General features: G+C 41.4%; 1 protein-coding gene across 6 annotated transcripts in view; it reads left to right on the forward strand.

Annotated features, from left to right (window-relative positions):
- HIVEP2 (HIVEP zinc finger 2) overlaps positions 1 to 21,070 on the forward strand; it is a 140,470-nt gene that overhangs the window by 58,163 nt on the left and 61,237 nt on the right. Inside the window, exon 3 of one of the 6 annotated variants that reach the window (XM_080616410.1) lies at positions 5,387 to 5,448. The exons of the other annotated variants lie outside the window; for them this stretch is intronic. The gene's annotated coding sequence lies outside the window, so the exon portion shown is untranslated. The remainder of the gene's footprint in view (positions 1 to 5,386; positions 5,449 to 21,070) is intronic. 6 annotated transcript variants of the gene reach the window in all.

The raw sequence follows: 21,070 nt of genomic DNA on the forward strand, positions 1-21,070 counted from the left end.
CTGTACTTTGGCAGATAGGAAGGAACCTCCTTTATGTCAGTAGCCTGGCACTAACTCCTGTGCACTGTGGCAAAGTCTTTTCTTTGCCTCCTGTTTTGTTTCCAGTGTATACACAGTGAGGTAATTCCTGTAGGGATTTTTGCTCTTGGCAGTTTTTCTCTTCAGTGCCACAAAGTGAGCATTTTTCCTGCAGGACCTCAAACAGCTCAACAAGTGGTGTGCTGCCAGTGACTCAGTGCAGACTCCCTGTCCATCTGCTCACAGCCACGAGCGCTCCCTACCAGCCTCCTATTTTCAAATGCAAAGCTGTACATGAATCCTGAGATAGGAGAGGATAAGGGACAGGGTTATCCTGGGTAAGGATTCTGTGAAAGAGGTCTTGTACCCGAAGGAGACAGTGAGGGAAGAAGCTCACTTCCAACCAAGGTTAAAACTTTCCGGAGTCAGATTCTGGCCCTTCGCAGGGTGTTCAGGTTGACTTGGAAACTTTGCGTAAAGGAGGTGAGAAAGAAATGCCACAGGCTGGTATCCCCGGGAACCTTGATAATGTCAGGACACCTGGCAGTACAGCGGTACTTTAAAAATATCACTGTCATGAAGGATTTACATGATAGTGCAATAGCTAATAACATGAGTGCAGTACAAGGCACCAATTCAAGATTGTTGAGTTTGCCAAGCGTCTGTATTTTCATGTCGTGACTTTGTCCCTCTTCAGGCAGGCTTTTAGCATTGAAGAGTTTTCCAGGAACTCATCCAGCTTTCTTTTTCTCAAGCACAATTGCCAGTTGCTACCCTGCTGGTTAGAAATAATAGCAACTAAGTTGAAAAATTTAATTTCTTACCAGGTAGTCATTTTGGTTTCACAAACTTATTCCAACATTCTCAAGGGTGGACTCTGCAGCTTTCCTTCTTGTACACTTTTTTATACTTGTAGGCAGTGAAGTGAATGTACTTTTGGGGATTGCTTTGCATGCTGCCTATGACCATCTTTATTGAGGGACAGAGGAGATATAAAGTCAGTCTGTGAGGTTCTGACATCCGCTGTCCCTTGCATGAGAGCTAGCATGTCAATCTGCAGTGTGAAACTCCTTCCCTTCCCCTCCAGGGAATTCCATTTACATATAAAAGGGCCAGCAGAAATCCTAATCTGAAAGTCTGTAATTTGGGAATGAGAAAGGAATGAGGTTGACAGCTAGGAGACACAAAACTCTTTAACCCCCCCTTTCCCTAATTGGCAGGGAGAGGTATTAGTAACCAAATTTTCTTAATATAACCAAATCATTGAGCATCACATTGAGTAAAGAGAAGAGAAACCTTTGAGATTGCTTTGCTAGTAGATCTCCATCCTCCATACGGCTCAGGGCCATGTGCTGATGAAATACAGCATGTCTTTAAATGTGAATGGTGGTGATTTTTCACCCTTTGACTCTTGACCAGGAACTCAGGTCTCATTCCACCATAAAGTTGCTGCTGGTTACAGAGGAAGCAAGGTTGCAAATCAGAAGGTCAGTTGCTCTTTTTAGTTTAGCACTTTCTACCTTGTTTGCTATTAAATTAGGTATCATGGTGGCGAAAGCATCAAAGCCAAGATCACCTAGAAGGGAATAGCAGTCTCAAAGAGGTGTAAAGTAGTGCAAATGAGCAAAAGGAGTATGAGCTTAACTGCCAGGAAGAAAAAACCCTGTTACAGTGAAGGTCTGTTCTCCTCATGGAAACCAGAAGAGCTGGTGAGTTTGAGTGACTCAAGACTGACCTGGGAAAAACACTGTAAAATACACTACATAGATTTTTCTTATTTGGGTATGAGATGATCTAATAGACTTTGGCCATTTCCTTTTTAATCTAATTTCTGGGGTTCTGTGATCACTTTTTAAAAAGGTAATTTTTTTGCCTGAAATCTTCCTGAAAGTTTTTGGCACAATTTGCCATAAAGGGAGGCATTTTGCAGAAATCCAACATGGTGGTATTTTGAAGACACTAAACATATTTTTCATGGCCATATCGTGCCATTACCCCGTTGTAAAATCCCCAGAATACTTGATGGGAGTTTTGCACTAAAAATGCGTTGTTTTTATATCCAGGTGCTCTTCAGAGGCCTGTGTCATATCCATGCTCTATTCCCGGAGTAGGCAGAGAAGCCAGCTCTTTAAAGCTACAGTTTGGCTTCACAGGAAATAATAGTCATGCCTACCATACTGTAACTAAAATATTCAGACACATGAATCTTTTTCTTGACTTCCTATAAAAATGTCATTTGTAGCTTTATTTTGTTTGTTCTGGTTTGACTATAATATAAACAAGAGTTTATGAAAGCATTAGCTCTAAGTTGCAGTTCTTTCTTGAGAATGCAAGGGCTTACAAAAAATATTATTGAAACTGCAGGGCAAACCCACATATTAAAAGAAAAATGAATAATGGGTCTGTTTTCATATGGATTTTTTAAAAAGTACAGCTTGTAGTTGAACTAAATGTACTATTTCTTCCACTGCAGCCAGGAAGCCCTCATAGACTTTTGACAGAGCCGCCAAAAAATTAATGCTTCAGTTGTTTAAAAGATACCAAAAGCTTGTTTGACAATTGTAATCTTTTCCAGGAATTCCCTTTCCCATTTTTCCTCCCTATAAAAACTGATAACAAGATGCTTATATGGCAGAAAGTCAGAGGTATGTTACAAAGCATTGTGCATTCCTTACAGCCTCACGAGATGAGACACGACATCTCCACAGCAGGCTAGGAAATGTGAGCACTCCACTGTGTAAGCAGCGTTTGCTTCAAGGATTAGCTCTGTGCCAAGATAGTGCAGATTTAAATGTTTCCTGAGCCAGTTATGAGTTTTTACATAACGTGGCAGCCAACAGGAGAGCTGTTGGAGATGACTGGGTAGGAATTTGAAGCAGTGACCAAGGAAAGACAAAAAGAAAGCAAGCAGAGAAATAAATACACTGCATATGCCAGCATCAGTTAGCACAGCAAAACTGAGGGCAAGGACAAGCAGAGCCAGCCGGGCTTCTCTTGAATTTCTGCCCTCACTTTTACATGCAACAAGATGGCACAAACTGAAGCGAGACCCAGCTTGAACTTTTGTTCTGAAGTATATCAAAAAGGCACTACCGAAACGTGAACTTAAAGGTCAGAGTAGTTCCCTTTTCTGTAACAAATTCTCAGGACAGTTGTTAATACTACTTTGTCTTGTAAGGCTGATCTTTAATAGTATTCACTGATACGTAATATGAGATATATAGTATTACTGTGGCTGTGGTGAGGAGCGGTTTGTTCTTCTCTAACGACAGAAAGGAGATTTTATGTTAGGAAGAGTGAGATAATTAAAGAGGTTGCCAGTAAAAAAGCCACTGTGTTTGCAGAGGGTGCCCTTGTGTTCAGCAAATGCCAATTAGAGAAATGTCACTTTATGTGTACGATGGGTTATTACTGCACAAACAGTTGTACAATTCCGTGCTGGGTCAGAAGGGCAAGTTACTTTTGCCTCATAGCTATTATTTTAAAGTAAAAACAACTATCAGCACACAAATATCAGGCATTGCAGGAGGGGAAAAGTAAAATAATGACTTTGCAAATGCAGGCTAAAGAGAAAAAAAAAAAGAGTCGTTGTGACAAGCCTTGTTGTTCCAGGATGTAATTTTTACCCTGTCTGCACTATACGGTTTAGAAACATCGTCTTTATATAATGGAGAAGTGAACACTTCCTTCCACCACTAAAGTAAAGTTAATATACTGTTATGTTGTTCTGATGCTTTGAAATGAGAAGGGAAGAAACATTTCTTTCAGTTACCTTTTTTGATACTCAAGTGTTTTTAATCCACGAGCCTTTGTAAATGAGTTTGTGTACTTCCTTCCGTTGTACTAGCAAGATCTGGTATCACCAGTACACCCTGCTCTCAGTTCTTATGTGGCTCTGTCTGACTTCAGTACATGGATTAAAGGGAAGTTCTGCAAGTGACTTGGTGCAGGACATGGCCTTGGGTATTTATTACTCGCACCTGTTTGTAGGTGTTCTACTTGGAGTTTTATTTTACATGTTTTGCCTGAAGCTTCATTAGACTCAAGTCTAAAGAGGCAGAAGGCTCTGTAGGTGCTGTGGCCATCTCGGGTATGTACAGGATAGGTGTGCTATATGTGGATTTGTGAGTTTTGCTCTGAGGCCGTCAGGTTTGTCTCCCTTTATGATGTGGTTGCCATCTGTGCTTTTGCTGGCTTCGTTCTGGGTCATACGAAAGAGCACACTTCAGCAGAGCTTATGATATCGTCGGTGGCCTGAACCTTTGTGCTCACTTGACCTCATACCTCTAGGAAGCTCAGCTGGCAAATGTAGCACAGACCTTTGCGGCAACACGCTCTGGGGTGCGTGGGTTGCTGGGTAGGTTGGCCTGCTTCCATATATGCCGAGGTATTTTCACTGACATGCTCTTTTCACAGGTTTGAAATTGCTGTGGCTTTAAAGTACCAGCTTTCACTAAAGAGGAAGCACTGCGCTCGCCCAAGGACCTGCGCGAACCCAGCGTCTGCTGGGGCAGGACGGGGTGGCAGAAGTTAAATGGAGAGCGTTAGTTTGAAAAATCTTATGAGGTCACCATCCTTTTAAATTGGTTTACACAGATGGCTGTCTGGTTTGTTGCTTTGTCCTTGCTTAATAGTAACTGTTTATGGAAAAACGAATTGCTGTGCAGAAGGAGGTCCAAAAGCTCATGCTGTTGTTTCCCTCGCTGAAGATCTTCATGTTATTATGGGCATGCAAAGATTTGGCCTGAAACTGAGATTAATTATGAAGCACACAGTGAATAATTAACTGTTTGACTTGTTCCTAAGCTGTGTAGTCACTGGGTTAGAAATGATTTCCCAAACTGCAGGAGATGAGAGAAGGTTACTCCTGGTTTCACAATGTCTGTATTGTTAGGGCTTTGTGCTGTGTGTACTCTGACATCAGCTGATACCTGTGCAAGTCAGGTCCAGCTTCTAATCCAAACCACTTCCTGGGGTTTTCTTGGGTAATGGCAGTGATTCAGAAGACACCGCAGTGCCTCAGGAAGCTGTTTCTTACATGTTGCACCCAGACTTGTGTGACCGGAAAGAGATGAGATTATTAAGAAAGTTTTGATCTTAAAAATACCCACTTTTTTTTGTTTGTTCTGCCTTCATATTTAGATGTGCATTACTTGGCTTGTGTCCCACTGACCTGTTCCTAGACTCGATGTATGTATTGTGTAAGATGTAGGAACACGATGTGAGGCCTGAGCCTGAGGCCAGCCTCCAGGTAGAGATGCTGATTTGGCATCCACAATTGCTCCTATGTGACAAAAAAAACCCCAAGAAATAGAATTTTTTTTTTTTTTTTAAGGAAATTAAATCATGGTACTCTGCACTTTTGCAGGACTGTCTACTTAAGAAGCTGAGAGTGAGGTAGAAACTTTGATAAAGCCTCTGTTCTGTGAGGTGGGTATGTGTTTGTATTACTATTTTGAAAAAGCATAGAAAATTCAAACCATTTGCCCCCTGTCCAGATTCAGAGCTACTTAAGAGCCATGAATAGAGTCCAGAAGTTTTCTGCCACAGCACGTGTTCTGATCAATACTTATAAATGCCCTCCTTAGGAAGGAAGTGATGAGGTTTTGCATTCTGTTAGCATTTGAAGTGGCTCTTTTAATTTTCAATTTCTGACTAATGGAATAAGTAAATCAAAGATACTTTTGCTCCACTGCCCTGCTCTTGTTGCATTGTAGGAAGAGATAAAAATCCATGATAGAGAGTCAGTGGAAACCCAACGCATCTGCTGGATCCAGGCCAAACATAATCTGGGGTTCAGAAATGTTCAATGTGTTTCTTGTGAGACCCCGCTTGGAGTACTGTGTGCAGTTCTAGTGTCCTCAACATAAGAAAGACCGGAGGAGGGCCACGAGGATGATCAGGGGGCTGGAGCACCTCCTGTATGAAGATAGGCTGAGAAAGTTGGGGCTGTTCAGCCTGGAGAAGAAAAGGCTGCATGGAGACCTCATAGCAGCCTTCCAGTATCTGAAGGGGGCCTACAAGGATGCCAGAGAGGGACTCTTCATCAGGGACTGTAGTGATAGGACAAGGGGTAACGGGTTAAAACTTCAACAGGGGAAGTTCAGGTTAGATATAAGGAAGAAGTTCTTTACTGTGATGAAGTAAACGTGATGATGGTGGTGAAGCACTGGAGCAGGTTGCCCAAAGGAGTGGTAAATGCTTCATCCCTGGCAATGTTCAAGGTCAGGTTGAATGGGGCTTTCAGCAACCTGGTCTAGTGGAAGATGTTCCCCTCCTGGTAGGGGGGGTTGGAACTAGGTCCTTTTCAACCCAAACCATTCTATGATTCTGTGATTCTATTACTTTTTTATTTTAGCTTTTTGTCATGGTCAGATGCACCAGAAGTCTTTTAATAAATCCCCTTCCACGCTGAGACTTGCAACTCAGGTTCGCAGACCCATGAGGGCTGGATAATTTGAATAAGTCTGAGAAGTGAAACTGAACATTCATAGGTGCAGTGACTACAGGCAGCAAAACTAGTGAATCCTTCTCATTTTGATAGCTTTTGTCATTATGAGATATTGTCAGCTGCACTTGCCCTCTGCATTAGCAACTTGGATGTGGACCCTCAGAGCTTCTGTGCACTGGGCTGGTCATCCACCCCTGCTCCTGGGGCACTTGTTTTGTCTTTGTCCTGGGGCAACTTTGTTGCCTGGAGAAACTCACTCTTGGTTATTTGCACCAGTGTCCCTTTTAGCTTTGGGAGATAAACTCTGCGAGTGAGCTTCTGCCTCCTGCTTCATCACGTCGGGACCGTGGACTTGCTGTGGCAAGGAATATGTCAGGGTTGGAATGTGTCTCTTTAAGGATTTGGGCTTTTCTTTAAACTGGTGTTTGCCTTTAAAAGCCTTTTTTGAATAAATTACTCTGACAGTAAGTGCCAGAATAGATATCGATAAAATATGAATTTATGCATGCCAGCATCTATCTCTTTCGTGTCTATTCACAAATACATACTGAAAATTGACTCTAGCTCCATATGGCTCCCAATCTCTTCCCTGCCCCGACTGTCAGCTTCTCCTTACCTGGATGAATAAAAGGGAGCAGAATGCTGGGCCAGGTGGGTGTACCAGAAAAGTTATATTCCAAATGTTTTTCTCTGGGACATCGCTGTGGCTCTCCGTTCACGTGGAAAACACAGTAGGAACACAATGCATTTTAGTGTCAATCTTAACTTCACACTCTGAAAAAGGAATGAAAACACTCAGAGGATGAGTGCACCTATGTGCAGATTTACTTTGTGGCTGACAGAGGCTGTGCAAAAGTGTTTGTTGCTTTAGCAGCTTTTCAGTACACATTATAGCTGTTAATTAAAATAACTTATTTTAAATTGTTTAATGTCAAGCACTGGAACAGGCTGCCCAGGAAAGTGGTTGAGTCACCACCCCTGGCAGTATTTGAAAGAAGTGTAGATATGGCTCTTAGGGACATGGTTTGGTGATGGATTTTGAAGTGCTGGGTTAATGGTTGGACTTTATGACCTGAAGGGCCTTTTCCAACCTAAAAGATTCTATGATTAATCTGAAATTCAGACTTTGTTGAATTAGACACAACAGGCCTGCTTATAATTGGGCTATTAGAAAGTTGAGATACCTTCACCCCAGGACCTTATATTTTCTGAACAAGAACACCATTTGTTTTGCTCAGTTCTGAAGCGTTTAAGTTCAAAGCCGATGGTGAGATTGGTAATAAATCATTTGATTGAAATTATGTAAATCCGTTGCTGTAGAGTAAAACACAGTAAGATCTCTGGGAGGAAATCACACATTTCTTCTGCCTTAATGCACTCAGAGAGGAAGGTGCAGGTTTCCCATGTTGCTGCAAGGTGTGTGGTGGGACAGCACAGCTTTGCTGCCTCTCTCCCTGCACTGCATTGCTGGAAAACCCACCCCAGTCACTTCAGCGCTTTGATGTGAACAGATTTCTCAGAGCATCCAAAATGGGAAGGGTAATGAGCCAGTATTAGGTTATTGCCATTAATCAATGATTCCATTATAACACCATCACCTCGGCTTCTGGGGCCATGTGGGTGGGCAGCTATGTGGTTGTCTTCTGTTGCTGATGCTCTAGTCATCTGGTAGGGGAGCTGAAATGGTAACAGCTTATTTGGAGGTTCCTTTGGGGATTCCTTTGATTCCTTTCTGCCATTGGCTTGAGAATCATTGAATCATAGAATGGTTAGAGTTGGAAAGGACCTTAAGATCATCTAGTTCTAACCCTCCTGCCATGGGCAAGGACACCTTCCACTAGACCAGGTTATCAAGTCCCTGTCCAACCTGCCCTTGAACACTGTCAAGGATGGAGCATTCACAGCTTTCTTGGGCAGCCTGTGCCAGTGTCTCATCACTCTCACAGTGAAGAATTTCTTCCTTATATCTAGCCTAAATCTCCCCTGTTGAAGTCTGAACCCATTGCCTCTTGTCCTAGCCCTACAGTCCATGAAGAAGAGTCCCTCTCCAGCATCCTTGTAGACCCCCTTCATATACTGGAAGGCTGTTATGAGAAGCCAAACATAAGGCCACAGCTTTCTACTTAATGCTGGAGCATTAAGTTCTATTGTGAAATTCAGAGCAGTTAGGTCAAGTTTTAAAGATACCTAAGGAGCTAAACAGAGAGAGAAGCAGCTAAGGAGGAACAGAAGACCAAACTGGTTCGAAGAACATGTAAATGGCAGAAGGTTCTGAAATACTTTACCTCTGCTCTAAACTGGGACAAACCCTTGACAACTGTTGTACAGTAAGATGTCTTACTTCAGAACATTTTAAATGTTAGTTCAGTTTTATTTTGTATAAAGATGCTTTGATGGTATGAAGGCATTCCAACTCATCATTTAACAAGACATCTTATATGTCTTGTTAAATGATAATTTGCTGGGTAGCACAACAAAACTGTTAAGCTGTTAGTATTAATGTAGCTTGCTATATCACAGGACCTATTACTTTTATTAAACTTCATTTAAACCAGGGACAAGATTCCTGTTTTTTTATGGCACTTTTCACTTCTATCAAGTCGATATGGTTTTCTTTCAGGAAATTCTTTCAGTATGAAAAGTTGGGATGAGTTACACATTTTTACAGTTTTTACCAATTCTTAGTATGCAGTTTCATTTTTCAAAATGGGTGAAATGTTCCTTCTTTTATTGTCTATAAACCCCATAAATCCCTATAATTGCATATTTATGACTGCATAGGATTTCAGCACAGATAGGCTGACTTTTCATTTCTGTGAGAATGTTTACAATTGAACAGTCTCAGGAATAAAAATGCAGCTTTTTTACATGTATGTTTTGCGAATATAGAAGTTGCACACACTCCGAGCAATGAACCAAAAGCTTCAGATTTAGCCAGCAGAGAGGAAGGAATTTGTCTGCTCTACAGCAAAAGGAAGTATTTGCTGTGTTATTGTAGTACATGGCCTTTTGCCATCGTTGATAAAGTATTTAAGGGTTGTGCACCCAAAGTCTGCTGCCCTCTTGACCCATCATCCATCACCGGCTGTAGATGAGGTAGATGAGACGCAGCTCCATAGGACAGCCATTGTTTCAGCCCTGCTCAGCTCCTCTGAGAACGGAAGCTGCAGACAAAGCAGCTCCCTGTGATTCACAGTGCTGCTCAGTGTCCTGGTGTTTTCCCTTTTACCTATACCTTTTCTGGCTCAGCTCTGTGCTGGCCAAGGTGGACAGACGCATGAGGAAGCAGAGGGATTGATTCGTTCATCTGCGAATAAGACGAGCATCTGGGATTTTTTTTACTATGTTGAGAAGGAAAATCAGAGACAGTTACCACAGCACTGCGCCTTGGCGATATATTTAAATTTATTTCCCTTTTGAGTATTCAACACTTGATAGATGATGCTTAAAACACAGAATTGCCCATCGTTTTTCTAGTGCACTGTGAATTGCCCAGTCTTTTTCTTTTCGCCTTTCTGAAAGCAGTTCTGGTTACAGAGATGCCAGCATCCTCAGTAAGTATGCCAAGAATGTACAGTTATACTTTATCCTGCTAAATTAACAGACAGGAATAGTCACACCAAACCAGATTCAGCTCCCAGATGGGAAAGCGTCTCCTCTAGGCCAAATTTTAATGACTTCTTTACATGAGAAAGTTTCACCAATATAGCATACAGTGTGATTTAAAACAAATGCTGTCGTCTGTGTAAGTCGGTGACAGGTAACTTGTAGAAAATAGTGGTGGTTTCTTTGTTTTTAATAACCAGCTATGGTTTTGGAAATGTCTGGACATGGAGGTAGGTTAAGTCTAATCTTAGTATCTTCAACTCTTCAAATTTAAATAGATTATTTCATTTATCAATTGCACTTCTTTGAGCACTGGTTTTAAGTGAAAACCAGGGTCTGATTCTTACTTGATTTATTATATATGCTATTCTCTCAGCTTTGTGAATTTAATTATAATTTACATTCCTGTAAGTGACCGAGGAATAAGTCCTAGATGGCTTAACAAAAATATGAGAAGAGCTAACTTCGCTTGTTGCAGCATGTGGTGCTGATGGCCTGAAATATTCTTTGACAGACATTTCTGTCTCCTAACTAGGAAGGGTCTGCTCATGAAATTATGAAATCCATGGTCTTTGATGACTTGCCTGTGCCAGCTGGAATACCATGGGAGGTTTCAGCCCCCTGCAGATTTCAACAATGGCAGTGTTATGATGCAATGAGGCAGTTTTACAGTCTGTTTAAAAGAAGGGAAATGGTCTTGCACTTTTTGTGAGCACTTTACCTAAGAGATGCTGAAGTCTGACTTCTCCTCAGAACCTCTTTAGGTCTCTGTTGTGAAGCCGAGTGAGATATGCAAGTGCTATAAGGAACATTTGGATAGAAGTACACAATTCTCTGTAGTTGTACCAGACACTGTAAATACCCTATGTCCCAGTCATTGCAGGTGCTCAGACACTGCAGAGATACTTTAGATGGGATTACTTTGTGCTGTTGTCCAGTTCACAGTATTTCTAGTTTTCAGTGCACTCTACTACTCTATTCCTGTTTATAAATCTTTTAAGTGTGCACATTAAAAAAGTAATTAAATTGTCATTATAATTTACAGTATGCCTGAAGTCAATCACCTAATTAAACGGAAAGAGCAGAGAGGTAGTAGGTTCGTAAGCATTTATTAAGTACTACAGTATTAATTATGCAGGACTTTTGAACCAAGCAAAAGAGGAAAGAATGGAAACACCAATCTAAAAAGACTTTCCATTGCTGCCCTTCTCAATTTAATGATGTGACACACCTCCACCCCCAGTTGCCAGGACAGTACTAATGCTTTCTTTTTGTTAATTTTTAATAAACTTACGATGAAGGGTTTTTAATGACAATCACTTGCAACATTTTCCTCTGATGTTTTTGAAAGAATAATATGTCTCCATGCAGGGGTCTATAAATACATGAGTAGAGTTGGAAGATCCATTTAGTTATGGTTTGAGGTGGATTGTGTAGAAGCAGACTCTTGGTCATCACTCCTCAGCGTCTCAGGCAAGGAAGCAGAGCCTATGCTGGTCCTAGAAAAAGGTTTTGGGGGACAGTGGAAGGGGGCGCTGTGCCGAAAAGAGTAGGCTCTGGTCGGCAGTGGAAGGGTGGTGGGGATGGGTAGAGACACACCGTGGTCCTAACGTTTGCTCTGTCTTTGCAACCTTTTTCCCACCCCTAGTCTCTTGGCTAAAGGTGGAGGGTGCGAGCTGCTAGCTGTCTCTGCAGGGACCAGGGTCAGGAGGAGGCTCTGCAGGGTAGCAGGAGCCTAAGAATTGGAAATATATGATATTAGTGAACTTGTGAAACAAGGCTGTCTTACTGTGTTTGGTTTATATTTTGCTGCATCAGATGAACTGCCTCAATACAAAAAGGTGATGAGGATGGATCAGAAGCCTTAAATTTAGCATTTCTTCTTTTTTTCTTACATTTTAAAATATGTAAAACAGTGATAACACACTGAAATAGACTTACCTGCATTGTGTCTTGTTTCTGGGGTTTTCATCTCAGCCTCAGTGGAGTTTACATGTGGATGTTAGACACTGACGCATCTCTTTTATGTAGCAGAGGAGTCCGATCCTGCAGTCCAGGCTTCAAGTTCTGGTTATACTGCAGTAGCCCAAGGGCTTTAGGGAAGAGGGCAAGTCAGCAGGCAAACAGTCAGCTGCCGGGAGCATCTCAGAGGTCTCTGGTCTTGCACTGATCCACCAGCCCGTAGTGAGCTGGACCTTCTGGTGCTTGGGGGATACAAATGCAGCCAGTAAGCAAACAACTGTAATGAACCAGGATGAAGACCAGTAAGGGTTTTGAACAGAATTCAGGTTATACTTTGCAACTCAGTTAGATGTTGATGGTAAGGGCTAAATTGAAATCCTGGGAAAGGAACGCCTTTGCTTTTTTTCTACAAGAACTTGCAGCAACAAAAGCCTCTCTCCCAGTTCACCAGAGGGGAGGCCTTTAAAAGACCTTTAGAACAGAGGTCTTAAAAAAAAAAAAAAGATGGCGAAAAAAGCTTCTGTATGAATGGACAGGAAGGTGTTAGAGACTTACCTACTTGTACTGTCATTATCAAATTGATGTATCATGTTTGGAACCTTACTGCACAATTATCAGTTTATCTTGCAGTATACTAAATAGGAATTCACTTGGCAATACATAATTGCAACATAAGGGCAATATCTGAAAATCGGACCTGACTTATCTGAAAACTGGAGAACCAGTTCAATAGCTCTTTTTCTGTAAGAAATGGAGATTGTGTGATTGGAATATAAATCCCTGCTGAAGGCCATTTCTTTCACAGCCTTTAATAGGCTGCACTGAATTGACAGCAAAAGCAACAAAAAAGAAAAGCTAGAGCAAGTAATCAAGAGAAATTACTGTGTATAGGTTTTTCATTTATAAAGCAAACATGTAATCTATTTGGCCATGAGCACTGCAGTGTTCTGTACCATCTTCTTTCGTTCAAGGATGCAGAGGATTGTATGCTAAGGCCTGATCCAGCATTTCAGATTGCAGCAGCCTGTCTCCTTGTCCTGCGCACCTGCTGAGACATGGGCTTGCATGCCTTGCTGCAGGGAGACCTGCGGTTACCATGCTTAATCTGTTTATTACTGTAATTACTGTTTCAAAAAGATATAATTGGGATCCCCTTTACAACAAAGACAGTGTTTTACCTTATATGGAGCAAATCACATTATTGACAGCTCTTCATCCCAGAACTCATAATAAGCCTATAATGAGCACAGTCATTATGCTTCAGGTTAGCACTGCAGCAGCATTATATAAGGAATGTAACTTGACAGTTGTCTGGGGGAAAAAATAACATGATATATGCATATGTAAAAAAGGTGGTGGCCTCACCAAGGTCTCAGATGACATAATACAAGTTGGGTTATACAATCATTTTATGGTCAATAAGCCTGTCTTCTGAGCTGCATGTTGGAGAATGTAATGCTTGTCTGTTTGGATCAGACTTTACTGCTATCTCTTTAATGTAAAAATTGCTCATGCCATGTTATTGTCGGCCGTGTTTTCAGCTTCTCAAACTGGCCATAGGCAGAGGCAGTCTCAGCAGCAGTGTCCTCTCTTTGTTCAAACAGTGAAAAACTAGAAAACCCAAACCTTCCTTGTGTTGATTCTGAAAACAAGTTGGATGAGTACTATATTGCAGCTATTTGAAGCAACTGTGGAGCAAGCTGTTTGGATACTCACTGCTAATTTTTTTTGTCAAAAAGGAGAAAAATACATCTCCTCTTCATGTGTGAGACCCTTTAATTTACCACTTCCTTTAGGCGTGTATTTTCATTGGGAAATTGACTTGTTTTATGTTACAGGCAAATAATTGATTTAAAGTCCCAGATTCTACTTCAGGCAAATAATTGATTTCAAGTCCCAGATTCTACCTCAGTGCATGTGAATTATGGTACAATGATACACTAGGTGAATATTGTACTTTAAACCCACGACTGTGTAAATATTTGTGAGTTCTCAGGTACCGAAACTGGTGCAGGTGTTCTGTCATGGATGGGGAACTTGACCACCCAAGTCTGTCCTTCTGAGTTGCTCAGAAATCACTTAGAGGGGTCTGCGTTAGGCGCTGGTAGAGTTTGCATGGGTGGGTTTTTGGTAGAACATGCCCTGCACGCTTAGTGTGTGACTCCAGGCAGCTCAGCCAAAGACTTTATAAGCATGAACAGGCCACCAGCTTCTCCTGTGCTCCTGGACCTCCTCTGTGTTTGGAGCACAGAGGTGCCACAGTCATTGATATGTATCAGGTGAAGGGTAATCAGAATATACGGTGCCCTTGCCATGACTACAGCCCAACCAGGCTATCAGAAGCAGCTTTTAAGTTCCTACTACTAGAACTTAGTGTGGCCTCGGCAGCCTTCAGATGCTCTGTGTAAATGCTCAGGTAATCTTTGAGCTGATGTGGCTTTGCTCCTAGCAATGCCTAATGGAGGTGACATACGTTTATATGAGGAAGTAACACTCCTTGTTCAAGTTCAGGTAGAAGCTCCTTAGAATTACAGGACACATCCTGAAGAACAGCAGTATTAAATTACAGTTATCTCATTAATGGACATATTGATCTTGTATGTGTGATTTCTCAAGGTGTTTCTTGGGATACCAATGTTAAATTTGAAAGAACAAATGCCACTATAAGGAAGAGAGGTGCATGATGACATATTTATAACTTCAAGCCTCATAAAATAAATTCCTAACTAGCCTTGCTGCAAATATATCAAATCCTCTTCAGCCCACAAAATCAAAGAGCCAAAAGGTAACCTCAATTCACAGGACTCTTCAGGAAGATGGAAAAGCCCAAAGTCAAGATGAAAGAGATTCGAGACAAGAAATCTAGGTACACTGAGTCTGGAGAAAGTGAGAGCTTTAGCTTCACATATATGCAAAAGGGCTTGAAAGAACGGGGAAAGGTATTTTCACATCTTATTAAAGAGCAAAGGGGTAAAAATACTGTGGTTAAGCTGCAGCAGGGAATACTTTGCTATACCGTTCAATATTGGAAAGGGATTACTACTATGCAACATTTAGGTCAGTAGAGCAAACTGCCATGGGAGGGTGTGGAGTCAGTCATGGCTAGACGAGATAAGTGTCTATTAAAGATGATCTAGGATGACCCATTTAGAGGTGCCTTCTAATCCAAATGTTCTTGTGATTTTTGTTCTTTTCAAGTACAAAACTTGTCAGATTGACTTGTTCTTCCAGTTAGTATGTGAATTATTACAGCCCCATTGACAAAAAGTCCTCTGTGCTAAGAACAGCATGTAAGCTAGAAATATTGCCAATATTGTTTTGCATATTATAGCAGATGTAAAATGCCAAATAATTATTACAAAAACTCAAGAGTGTGTATTTGTGAATAATCTCTTGAAATCTATGTTAAAATGAAAATATCTTATTTAAACTAGGATTAAAACATTTTTTCTTCCTTAGAATAAAAGGGTTTTTTTTTTTTTCCACAGAAATATCTCTGTATTTTAAAGATGGGAAATGTATTACATTTTAGAGAATAATATTACACAATAGGTGAGATACACTCTTGTGTCCCCATGACCACATGAACTACATCTCTCCTCCTACAGATGTTCATTAGAGTGCTAGTTCCAAGGGAAGGGTTTAGAGGTCCTACAGATCAGTAGGCACGTGTGTGTATGTACGTCTGTGCATGTGTTTAGGTAATGGTGTGACAGCCTTACTCAGTAGTTACTATAGTCAGCAGAATTTTTAATTGTTCCCAGGGCACAGAAGATGTGTTTTCTCTATTTCAGGTTATGATTTTTTTTCTTGGCACTGTATTGTTCAAAAGTTTACCCTATTGTTAAGTAATTAAAATCAGTGCTTGGGGAAAGACTCACTTTTAATAACAGAAGAAGCATAATGTATAGCTGTAGTCATAGCTATGTATAGTTACTTTCCCGTAGCAGGGAAAATCATTTCTCTTTGGGATCAATCCAAGTTCCATTGTCTTTTACGATACTTGGATCAAGCTTTCTAATCATATTGCTGTGATGATCTGCAAACACACTGGGGACTTTATTGCTTATTGCCAGGACTGGTTGTAATGAAATGATAAAAAAACCACTGGAATGTAGGTGCTGAAATGTAGATCTGCAGTTCAAGTTAAGGATTTCTTTGACTTGTCAGAATGAAAGAAAAGGAGTAGCCCCAGCAAAAGTAATTCTGACTCTGTTTACTCATGCTCTTTAAATCCCATTTGAAACTACTGTAGGATGAGTGTATTAGTAAGCAATCCTTAGAGAAGGGGTGAGAAGTGCTTCACCATGTCCTAAGGGTAGATCAGGTATAGTGAGCCTGCCTGGAGCCTGTTCCTGGGGTCTCCTAATTCTGCTTGTCTCCTGAAAAGTAGTCTGATAGAAAAATAGCTTGTTTTCTTTGAGTGCTTGCTCTTTTACCATTTAAGTGGTTTCTGGTGATTACAAAGGTTCTGGAACAATGTGATAACAATTTGGAATATAATTGCCTGAATTTTAATATATCTGTTGTAAGTTCCTGGATCCGAATCAGTGGTATTCATCTCTGGAAACACTCAAGTGGGAATTTGAATAACTCTTTGGAGATGTAGAATTCAGTAGAGGTCTTTTTTTGTCCTTTTTTTCTATAACTTATCACTTAGTCTTTAATTGTGTCTGATTTTCTGAATGATCACTGTTGTTCGCTGTGCCTTTTATTCATCACAAGAAGCCTTTAACTTGATTTCTTACGTTTCTTAGCAGTGGCATTATGTTTTCCTGGCAGAGACATTTTTGCTGCCTAGCATGTTGACTGTGTTATCTGAAAGTGGGTTTAGGTCCCATGCACTTTTTTGGCTCCTTTCCTAGGGCAGTTTTTCCTCAGTTGGACTTTCTACAGTCAGTGTGGCCTCTCACCATTTTCCTGTTTTTATTAATTTTTGAGCAGAAGCCCTAACACAGAATCAAACCTTGAGGTTTTAAGGGGACAAGTCTTGGGACCTTGCAGTCCTTAGTCTTTTGATTGCAGCTGTAGTAAATCTCTGGCTGAATGTAGCTGAAAGCACGGGTGGCTTGAACCAAGTCTTTCTGTTTGTCTGGTTCCTGGGGCAACCGGGTCTTGAGCATACTCCACTTTAATAAGAAACACCCTCAGGAACCAGGTTTAGCTAATGCCTGCCAGTCTCTTTAAGTCAGCCATAAGTCCTCTTTCTGTCATTTAGTGATAGGGTATACATGTGAGCTGGCACCTGAGTTTTGGACACAGGCATGAATAAATTCAGTGGAGGCTCTGCTCACCTTCATTGCCATTTGTGTTTGAAAGGTCAGTAATTTTATTCTTTAAAAATATATTGCTTTTAGTGACCTTTCTGGGGATAGTAAATAAAGGTAATTTAGAGAGGGATCACTTTAGTACACTGTAATGGAATCTATTTTATTCTGAGTCTTGAGTCTTTTATTCTGATGTCTTGACCATCACAAAAGGATATCAGGGTGGTACTTGGCCCACAACAACATTCACAAGTCCTGAAAATTTAGGATAAAACCTGTATATCTGCCCCAGAGTAACGAGTCTACTGTCAAGTAGTGCATCATGGATAATTGTTACTTAAGGCCTTTAAGTTCAGTGGGGTTGCTGGTTAGCTTATTTCTTCAGCTAGTACTGCAGTACTACAGAAATTTAAACTTCCCATTTTGCCTTTTCAATAACCATTTATGCTGCAAGAGCTCAGGTATTGGACAGGTGCTGCTTTTGCAAGGGGCTGCAAGGTTGAAGATAACACTTTACCAATGGGTCACCATTGCTTGCTAGCTAGAAATTACTACTCCACCATTCTACTTGTGAAAGAGCTGTGGAAGTGCTCTGTTTCTTAATCTGGGTAAAGCCATCTGGGTTGGCTTTGGTTGAAGGTCAGTGGTGGGGTCACATTGACTGAGGTAGGAAACGTGAGCCTCCAGCCAGCAGGAGCACCTTCAGCTTCCACAGCTAGAGGAGGAAGAGAGCTTCTGTCACATGGCTTAGCCAGCAGCAGTTTTCTTTTAAATGAGGCATGCTGGAGTAGATCGAATATCTACAAGTTTTTGTATTGTGTGTTTTCCCTACATGATGCTGTGAAGAACTGGTTGAAATGCATATGCAAAAGTCTAGCAGAACCTGGGTTTTAACTGTGCTTGCAGGAGCTTTCCACTGTCCTCCAAAACCTATCCTTTTATCCGCGATTATTCTCCAGGCTGTTGATTACATTTTTCAGAGCTGCAGTGTTCTTGGTGATGATTACGTCAGGACCATCAGTTGTTATTTCCAGGTCCTCAATTTTCTTGTCAGCCTCCTGCCGTTTTAATCCCAAACCTTCAAGCTTCCTGTCCATGGAAACCTGGAGTAGGTCCAACCTTCTAGAAATATGTACTGCATGCCTTGTAAGGAAGTCAGGTAATGCTGGGTGGCCAAGTACCACAGCTCTAAACGTTGCCAATCCAAAGGCAGGTGAGCAGGTAAGCCCTTTTAACAGGCTGAAAGCCATATATGAATATGCTGCCAGATCCCTCACTGATCGTAATTTCCTCAAGGGCATGTTAAAGTCACTGCCTGTTCTCTTATGAAAATCACAGACAACAGTGTTAAAACTTTGAATCACTTAACGTGGTTGTGACCAGTAGGTCATACCATATAGCACACCTGGAAAACATCTTTTCACATAGCTCCTGAAAGCACATCCACAAATTCCTTTTAAAATGAATGTTAAATATGCTGTGGTTTTCATCAGCTTAGTGAATTTGGTTGTTTTCTTAAAGCTGCCCACCTACGCCCAGGCACTTGGTTTGGCATTATTTTTCCCATGTCGCTGTACATCGTGGACCTCTCTGCAACGGGCCCATTGTCTGCTTCCTCCTTCCCACAGCCCTTGGAAGGGCACTCAGCCTGGGCTGAGACTCATTGCTGTGGGCAGGGCCGGGTGGCTGAGCCTCCTCCCCCAAAACGGTGGTGGAGCAGCAGCTGGAGTCAGTGGTAGGCATCCTGAAGACTTCTTTTGCTTGTGGAAATACAGTAACCTTTCCAGTCAGGGCACGTGTAGTGTGATTTTTTTCTCTTTGCGTTTCTGCAGAAGTGAATGAGAAGGTAAGATGCCCATTTGTGGTAGAAGCCAGTACTGAAATCTGTGCAAAGGACTTCCCACTCCAGTCAGAGGAAGAAAATGCCTATTTTACAGATTTTTGCTGTTATATCTGTCTTGGCCAAAGGCGTAAAAAGGCTTGATCCCAGACTGACACAAAAGCTCTCATACACTTAGGACAAACCTTTGCTTTTACTGAGACACTTTTTGCTTGCTTTGCTTGCTTGAAGAGACTCCTCAGGAAAAATCTGTGCCAGCATATAGCACAATTTTGCTGGTATGAATGAAGGCTGTGCTGGGAACACACTGTCAGTACAGTTTGCTAGGACAGCTGCACCAGCAGAGCTATCCTGTTCTGGATACAGCCTTGTCTTCTGTTCCAGTTTGTCATGCATGATTTATCTTTCTGTCACCTCTTCGGGTCCCTAGGTACCTCTCAGTGTAAAAAGAAATTAAAACACAATACAGATGAGTCTGCTCTGTATTGGAGTCTTGACCTTTAATATATCAGCTTTTCATATTGCAACTTTTCCAGCAAATAGGCTGTCCTCCAAGAACTGAGGTTGCTTTAGTTTACAAAGGCGGTCCTACTTCAGCCGTGCTTCAGTTTTATTTGCTTCCACCTACAAACTCTCAAGCTGCCTGAAATGCCTTTGAGAGGAGATAAGGTTTTCAGATTGCTTGGGAGATCATAACCATGAACTCCAGCCGTCCAATCAGGAAAAAAATTATCATCAAAAATCAGAGGAAACAGCCTGGCAACCCAAGTGTCAGAGGGATTGCTTAATGTTTTGTCCTGTTATACCAGTTTACTTTTTATCAGACTTTAGGGTTTGGGTTTTTCCCCTTGCTGCTCTCATTACATTTTCCTTCCTTTATTAAAGAAAGCATTTGCATCTTGCTGTGTGCTTTTGTGCAGCATTCCCCCTGAGCAGACCGGCATGTCGCTCCGATGGCAGGTTTGCAGTCAGACTCCTTAGATCAATAAACCATCTTAGTTGTTGAGTATACCAGATTCAAAATTTAAAAATACACAGTCGCACTTAAAATGCCACAGAAGCCAAAACCTGATGTAAGTTTTAAGAGGCACCCGAAGAATTGCTCTATGTTTCAGTCATAAACCTTTGCCAGCATTACCTTTCGAACAGATCACCATTTGATCGGGTTTCATGTCGTGTTTTTGTGGTTTTTTTCTGCAGCTATTGAAGGTGTGTTGGGGTTTTTTTTCCCCAAGAGGCAGATAACTGTGTCTTTAAAGAAACAAAACAACTGTGTCAACAGATGGGAGAGAAAAGGCTGTGTCTGAAATAGTGCTAGGAATAAACTGTGTTAAAAATAGGTAGTCTTGCCACAACTGTTTCTTTGGCCAATGTGGAAATCTTTCTTTCCCATACTAGCATGTTATACTAAAGCCCTGCTAGAAAATTGCCAAATTATTCTATAAAAGCGTTGATAGAACAGTAACTACCCTTTTCCTGCCTAGTTTTAACAGTCGTGCTAGTAAAGGAGAAAGGCTAAGGAACCCGTGCTGCTATGGGAGAGCTCTGAACAATTCCTGTGACTGACCCTGGCGAGCAGCAACTGAAACACAGCTTTCTTAACACTTGTGGGTATAGATTCTAATGATGTGACTCCCCTCTTCACCCTCAACAGTACGAGGACAGCTAGGACACCAGAGAGCGTCAGAACTTTGCCCTTTCTTAGATGTGTTGTTTTACTCCCAGGTATGGAGAGAAATAGTTCCCCTGTCCCGCAAACCTGTCTGGGGAGAACCGAACCCACAGCAGTGTGGATTGCAAGTTGGGTTTTTTTGAAAGGAAACTCTTGCCCTCTCCAGAGTAGGAAAGCAGACCGAACTGTGCTTAAATGTGCTTGTTGCTAGCAGAATTACAGCTGCAGTTTAGACATTGCATTTCTGCTTTCCA

The sequence above is a fragment of the Psittacula echo genome, assembly GCF_963264785.1.
Source record: "Psittacula echo genome assembly, chromosome: 4".
In the NCBI taxonomy this organism is placed as follows: domain Eukaryota; kingdom Metazoa; phylum Chordata; class Aves; order Psittaciformes; family Psittacidae; genus Psittacula; species Psittacula echo.